Here is a 7,861-nt window from a genome sequence, read left to right on the forward strand (position 1 = left end):
TGCCATCTTCGAACTGGCACTGATTCCCATCCCTGACGTTGTCCTCTCCTGGCCTCTTTGCCTCCTGGCCAATCTCCTACATCCTGTCAAGGGAAGGAGAGAGCTGGAGAGGAGCTAAGACCCAAGAAGGGCAGCTCCTCACCTTCGAGCAGGAGTCGGGCCCTGGCTCAGGTCGAGAGGATTAGTCCACCCAGTGATGCACCTGCCACCCTGGACAGCGACACAGGCTTCTGGCACCTGGACATGCTATCACACCAAAGGCCATGCAGCCAGCACAGGACATCCTACTGCTACTGTTGCTGCCCACACTGGCCATGGCAGTGCCCTGTTCTAAGGGCAAACCTGCCTTGGGACCTTTTTCAACAGTCCCCATCAGTGCAGCACCGCTCCCCACCTCAGGGAGTGTCCCACCAGCACTTGCCCGCATAGAGCTACCAGGCCTCGGACAGGGGGAGGCCAGCCCAAAGGAGCCCCCACTAGATTCAGGGTACCACTCACTGGCCTCGAGACGCAGATCACTGGTGACTTGGCGCAGACCCATGGAGATGCGCCCGTCCCTGCAGCCCTGATGTCAGGATCAACCTAGCCACTGCCCTAGTGTTTGGTACCATTCTGGGGACCCAAGCCGACAGTCCTGAGAGCCTCGCTACCCGTTGCTGGCGCACCGGTATGGTTCGCCACAGTCTGGCCAACATTCCCCATATCAGCGGCTGGCTGACTGTGGAGCAGGAGCAACACTGTTCAACCAGCATAAGGCATTGCTTGCCGGGCCACTGTCACCGAGCGCCATCGGACTCCTGGAGTTTGACACGGGGAGTCGTTGCACTCTGAAGGATCCCCATCACAGCGTCAGGATTGAAACTATCATGACTGGTAGGATCACTCAGCACCGTCCTGGTCTCCTGGACATGATCACTCCTCTTTGGACTCTGGTACTGATCAGGAGTCCCTGCCAGCAGGCCAAGGTCCTGCACCAGGTTTGCCCACTCTACCAATGGCACCGCCCATCATGTCGTGGCTTTCGGGCCTGCGGCTTGCCCCAGGTATCCTTGGAATCCCTGAGGGTTTCTGCAGCCTTTGCAAGGGCTTAAGTTGGCTTTGGATAAACTGGCAGCCATGGTCTCCCACCCGCCCCAGATGTGGCGGTTACTGGGGAAAAGACCCCTCAGATTCACTGAGTTCCCATGAAGGGACCAACTGATCAGCCATAAGAGGCGGCAGATCCTCCGCTTCCTCCTCCTCCTCACCTGATGAGGTGATCACAGGACCCCTCATCCAGTCCCACAGGATGATGCTAAGGTCCATCAGGAGCTGCTAAAGAGGGTGGTCTCAAACTTAGAGCTTCACACTGAGGAGCTGGAGGAATGCTTGGACTCCCCATTCAATGTCCTCAGCTCAGCAGCACCTGCCAGGGTGGTGTTGCCCTTGCACAAGGAGGTGGCAAAGATCACAATCCTGGTGACAGACGCCCTTGTCACTGTCCCCATCTATGTGCCCACTAAAGATCATGAATACCTTTACACATACCCTACCCCAAGCTCCCTGGTGGTGTTGGCCATTAATATATGGGAAAGCAAGGCCAACAAGGTGCAACCCCAAAAACCAAAGACTCAGAGGTTCGATTTTATTTGGAAGAAAACCTTATTTGTCCTCAAGACTTCAGTTGCGAGTGGTCAGCCACCAGGCCCTGCTTGGCCACTACGACTTTAATATGTGGCAATCCATGGCCAAGTTTGAGGATTTGCTGCCTGAGGACCCCAAGAAGGAGTTCCGTGGGATCCTTAAAGAGGGCGAAGCAGTAGCCAGAGCAGCCCTCCAGGCGGCCTCAGATGCAGCAGACTCCGCAGTCAGAACCATGACCTCCACTGTCTCTCTGAGCAGGGCATCCTGGCTGCATTCATCTGGTCTATCAATAGAGATCCAACAGTCAATACAGGATCTTCCATTTGGCATCCAGGCTCTGTTTGCTGAACAGACAGACACACAACTGCACAGGCTAAAGGACTCACAGGAGATACTGCGGACCCTGGGCCTCTACAGCCTGAGCCCAGCCAGAAAGTGGTTTAAGATGCAAAAGGCGTAAGGCTCTGGGAGCCAACCCAGGTCAGAGTCGCCCTGTAAAAAGGGCAGAGGTTACAGACACTGGCAAGGTCATCAGTGAGCACCCTCTGCTCAGTCAAGCTCCACCAACAGGGTGGCAAGTGTGCATGACCTACCAGCCTGTATCCCGGATCCTGCTTCCCCACGTTTCTCCAACTGCCTGTCCCCTTTCCGGGCCTCTCTCTACCTTTTTGGACCACTGGGTCCTCAATACCATGATGCAGGGTTACATCCTCCAGTTTTTCTCTTTCTCTCCCCATTCCCCCGCTTCCCTATCCTTGTTCAGGGACCCTTATCATGAGAACCTGCTCTGCAGGAGGCCTTCTGCAAGTTGGGGCTGTGGAAGAAGTCCCTTCAGGAGTACAGGGGCAAGGGATTTTATTTCTGGTACACTTTTTTTTTTTATTTTCCCCAAAGCCAAAGGGGGTCTGAGAACCATCCTGGACCTGCGAGATCTCAACAAATATCTCAAGAAGTTGAAGTACCACATGGTTTCCCTGGCCTCCATCATTCCCTCCCTGGATCAGGGAGACTGGTACACTCAGGGCCGGCTCCAGACTCCAGCGCGCCAAGCGCGCGCTTGGGGCGGCATTTTGCCGGCAGGGCGGCAGCCGGCTCCGGCGGACCTTCCGCAGTCATGCCTGCGGGAGGTCCACTGGAGGCACGGGACCAGTGGACCTCCCGCAGGCATGACTGCGGAGGGTTCGCTGGTCCCGCGGCTCGGGTGGACCTCCCACAGGCGTGCCAGCGGATGCTCCACCGGAGCCGCGGGACCAGCGGAACCTCTGCAGGCATGTCTGCCAGAGGTCCCCCGGAGACGCGGGACCGGTGACCGCCAGAGTGTACCCCGCGGCGCGCCAACCTGCTTGGGGCGGTGGGATTCCTAGACCTGCCCCTGAGTACACTGCCCTCAATTTGAAAGACTTGTACTTCCATGTACCGATATTCCAAGGACACAGCCAATTCCTGTGTTTCATGGTGGGTCCTACTCATTACCAGTTTGCTATGCTGCCCTGTGGTGTGGCTACAGCCCCCAAGGTGTTTACCAAATGCATGACGGTGGTAGCTGCTTCCCTCAGGCATCACGGTATCCAGGTTTACTCATACCTCAATAACTAGCTCATCAAGAGCCACTCCAGGTCTCAAGTCCAGCATGACATTTCAATACTGCAGGTGATGGGCCATGCCCTGGGTCTGTTGATAAATGAGGAAAAATCAAAGTTAGTTCTGGTACAAAGAATATAATTCATCGGAGCAGTCCGACTCCAACCATGCCAGGGCATTTCTGCTGTGGGACAGGTTCAAGATAATCATGGGAGATTTTAACTTCCCAGATATAGACTGGAGGACAAGTGCTAGTAATATTAGGGCTCAGATTTTCCTAGATGTGATAGCTGATGGATTCCTTCACCAAGTAGTTGCTGAACCAACAAGAGGGATGCCATTTTAGATTTGGTTTTGGTGAGTAGTGAGGACCTCATAGAAGAAAGGATTGTAGGGGACAACCTTGGTTCGAGTGATCATGAGCTAATTCCATTTAAACTAAATGGAAGGACACACAAAAATAGATCTGTGACTAGGATTTTCTTTTATTTCAAAAGGGCTAACCTTAAAGAATTAAGGAAATTAGTTAGAGAAGTGGATTGGACTGAAGGATCTGTGGGGATCTAAAGGCGGAGGAGGCCTGGAATTACTTAAAGGCAAAGTTGCCGACCACATCACATTCTGAGGTTCCAGAGAGCCCGCAACCTGGTTGCAAGCTCACGAAATCTGTGAAACTGGAAATGAGACAAGGCGTCTGCTATGCCGTTATCTATGCTGGGCATGTGTTTGGAACAAAAACAGATGTTGAAGGTTCAGCATTGTAGAACAAACGCCCTTGCCAACTTCATAACTGTGTGCGATCTGGAAGTTTGGTGATTGATAACCTGTATCACTGCTATATTGTTGCACCAGACTCTCACCCTTATATTAGCTAGCTCTGATCCCCCAAATGACCACTGCAACTAAAATGGGGAAGAATTCCAAGAAGGTCATGTTATGCACAACCCCGTTTTGTGTCCAGGTGGTGGATCATTTTGTGCACATCATTTGCCTTGATAAAACACCCCAAAACCTGCACCCCCTGCTGCATGAGTGGATTTTTAATCCTCTTTGTAATAATCATTGCTCCCTCCACAATGATACCCTCTTAAGTTGACTCGGAAAACTTTTCCACACCCTCAAGTGTTCCTTTATATGTCTAGTGACTGGTATGTAATGGTGTGGCCTGGCTATGCCAGCCATTGCTGCCGCCTGCCAGGCGCAAAACAGGGCAACAACTCTGCAAGCAAAGTTCAGGTGCCCCAGAATAGGTTGCAGTTCTTGGAGTCTAGGTGTGGTTTGGTTTGTTTTGTTTTTTAAGCCCCCAGTGCTCTCTGGAGCAACCCTGATAGCTCCTGAAGTTTATCCTGAGGGAGCGGAGATATACGCTCCCTGGTGTTGAGCTGAATACCCAGGTAGGTCAATATAGTGGAAGGGCCTTATGTTTTCTCCTCTACTAGGGATTCCCCCAACTATTTAGCTAGTGTTTGAAATGTCTATCGTTGAACAACAACAAAAAAATTATGCAAATAATGCACTACTTGGTTTAGTCCCACTGACTGCACTAGTGCAACATTGTACTGAATTTCTGAAAAGTTGCACAGGATACTGAACAGCCCATGGGCATAGCCTTGTCAAAATATAATTGCTGGCAGTAATCATCTCACAAACATGCCTGTATCTACAGGGATTGCAAAAACAACCATCATTAAATGCCCAGTAAATACTATAACCTATCTGGGGCCACTCCTGAGCTTGTTGCGGTATGAACAAACCCCTGGTGCCCTTGATGTCATCCAGTGCAACCATAATGTGTGATGCCACCTTATCCCAGTTTGTGTTGCTGCCCTTAACTGAAACAGCTAATTATAATTAAGCCAGGACATGCCCCCAAATAGTGTGTGCCTGTCTAATTATATTTGTATACTTAACCAAGGCAGGGCTCCTCTCTGGGTAGGCCTGTACTATAACACCCGCATAGATGAAGAAGGCAGCCTCCCAATTTTCTCATGTTCTAGGCACCCTTGGCCTCTTGGGTAGTTCACTATTTTTGCTTGCCTTGCCCATGTTTACTGTCTGTCAACACCTCCCTGTGCACTAGGCATAATATATCCATGTATTCACCTCTCAGGATTTTATATTTAGTTGTACTGAGTAGGTGAACTCCCATCGGGTCAGCCACCCCGGCATAACTCTACTCGGGACTACATGGAGGGAGTTCCGCAGAGTCCTGCTCCCCCGCAGACTCCCCAGGAGTTTCTCCTCCAGTGGTCCCCAACCTTTTTTGCCTGGTGGGTGCCAGACAATGAGCCACAGAGGACCGTGGCGGCGGACGAGCATCTGCTGAAATTCCACTGACAAGCAGCAACGTCAATAGGCGTCGCTGCCGAAATGCCGCCAAGTAGCGTCATCCAGAGGGGTCCTGCTGCCCAAACTTGAGCCCATGCTGGGCCTGCCCTGTGACCCTGTGCAGACCCCGCACACCTAGCTGCCTGAAGCTGCTGCAGTAAATGCAAATTAGCATGCAGCAGCTGTGTAATACCATCAGTGCCCCCACTGAAGATGGGCCTAGAGTATTTACTACCCCATAGGCTGACTCCTGTCCCCTTCAGGTGCAGTCACTGAGTGACTGGTTGATCAGCCCCTGCACCTGCCAGTGGCCCCTGCAACAGCCGGCCCCTGCAACAGCCGGCCCTTGCCAGGCTGGAAGGCCGGATACCACCCATGCCCCCAACCTCTGTGTGGTTTAGATCACACTCACTCCTGGGATCAGCATTACTGCCCTCTCTTGTGTTCACTGGAAGAGAACATCCTGGTTATGGGTGACCTGGTTATGGGTGACCAAGCGCTGTGATGCTGTGGGGGAAAAAACCTCAGAAACAACTTCACTGACTGTTTGCTGCATAGTTCTGCTGACTACCCCATTAATCCACACAGCCTGCCTACCTGCATGCGTGGATGCTTCCCTTCAGTCATTTCCCTTCTTCAGTTCAAGAGGCTGCCCTGGGTTATGCCTTGAATTATTAAACACACCATGCTGGGCATTAGCAGCCCCCATACTTGTGAGCCTCTCTTGCCCCTGCTGCAATACTGTCTGCCTTGGGTCCCTTTCCAGCCCTTGGTCTCCAGTGGGACTGCCCTGCCTCTGCTTGTTCCTTTTCCAGCAAAGGAACAGGCACCTGAGCAGCAACCTGAAAGAATTGCAGCCTCATACTGTACTAGCCATGCTGCAAGTGGATGTAACTCCTTACTTAACGTTGTAGATATGTTCCTGAAAAATGCAACTTTAAGTGAAACAATGTTAAACGAATCCAATTTTCCTATACATTTAAATGTAAATGCAGGGGGTTAGGTTCCAAGGACATGGGGGGGGGGGGCAGACAAAAGGCATTCTATACTGTAAGCTTCCCCCCGCCCCCCCCAGCTTACCCCACACAGGCACAGCCCACTGCAGGCAAGGACACTAGGAAGCACCTTTGCAGCAGCAGCTTCCTAGGAGAAGAAGAGACTTGGACTTTGCCAGGAGTGCTCCAGGCCCGCCTCTTTCCCACCCCCACTCCACCTCCTCTCTGGAGCACACCACATCCCTTCCCCCCCCGAAAGTCCTAAGCACTGCCAAACAGCTGTTTGGTGGCTTAGGACTTTCTGGGAGGGTGGGGGAGGACTGGAGAAGCCCTGTCTCTCCACTCCTCCCCCTCCCTCCCAGAAAATCCTAAGCACCGCTAAACAGCTGTTTGGCAATGGGGGAAGCACTGGGAGGGAGTGGGGGGAGGCGGAGAAGTGGAACTTGTGCAATGCTCCCTTGTAAAGTTGCTGCTCTGCCACAGAATCTTACAAGCAGGCAGCCAAACAAAGTTATAAGGGAGCATTGCACAACTTTAAACAAGCACATTCCCTAATTGAGCAGGGACTTAACATTGAAACAATGTTAAGCAGGATGACGTTAAATGAGGAGTTACTGTACATGAAACAGTTAAATTCCCTTGCCTCCCTCCCCTACTCTCCCCCAATGCACATTGTTTCAGATGCTGACTATGACTAGCATTGCTTGCAAATTCACCCTCCCGATTGCAGCTTCCAGCCTGCCTGTGGGTGGAAGTACCTGGGGCAGAGGAAGGCTAGTTCTCTTTCTTTCTGCTGTCCCCTTTTCTGTGTAATTTGCCTCTGCCTGCCCTTCCCTGTCTCTGGAGCGTAACAGCCCCCTGTTTTCCCAAGCTCACCCTTCTCCATGCCCCTGGAGCCATGCTGCTTCCCAATCCTATTGTCTGCTTTTCTGGAGCCATGCTGCTTCACATACTGGCTTCCATGTGGTCCTGCAGCAAGCCATGTGTGGGAGCCTCTGTGCCAGCTGCCCAGCCTGTTCCGAGTGATGAGGGGAGAGGCCAGGCCCAGGCTGACCTTTTTTAAACCCCTCATTCCTAGGTGGTGAGTCATCCACCACGCTGATTGCTCTTCCAGAAGTTTTATGTCTCCCCTCCTCCCCCAGGCCAGAAAACATTGCCTTCTTTTCTCCGCCAGCCAGCCAAACTCCTCCCTGCTTAAAGTGCAGGGCAGTGAATTTGTCAGAGTATTCAAGTGTATGCTTAAGCTTATGCTTTACTAGAAGTTAACAGATACGGGCTGCTGAATCAGAACCCTCAGGCAGTGTTAGTTGTAATTAGGCTTGACAGAATGACTT

At 52.1% G+C, this 7,861-nt stretch overlaps 1 long non-coding RNA gene across 1 annotated transcript; it reads right to left on the minus strand.

The window, feature by feature from the left end:
• Positions 1 to 1,499: 1,499 nt before the first annotated feature.
• Positions 1,500 to 7,622, minus strand: LOC123367003. Its single transcript, XR_006578262.1, has 3 exons — positions 7,404 to 7,622; positions 3,208 to 3,294; positions 1,500 to 1,906 (listed from the first exon to the last, which is right to left on the minus strand). It is a non-coding gene; the product is annotated as an uncharacterized LOC123367003 (long non-coding RNA).
• Between the last annotated feature and the right edge of the window lie 239 nt (positions 7,623 to 7,861).

Source organism: Mauremys mutica, chromosome 3 (assembly GCF_020497125.1).
Source record: "Mauremys mutica isolate MM-2020 ecotype Southern chromosome 3, ASM2049712v1, whole genome shotgun sequence".
In the NCBI taxonomy this organism is placed as follows: Eukaryota; Metazoa; Chordata; order Testudines; family Geoemydidae; genus Mauremys; species Mauremys mutica.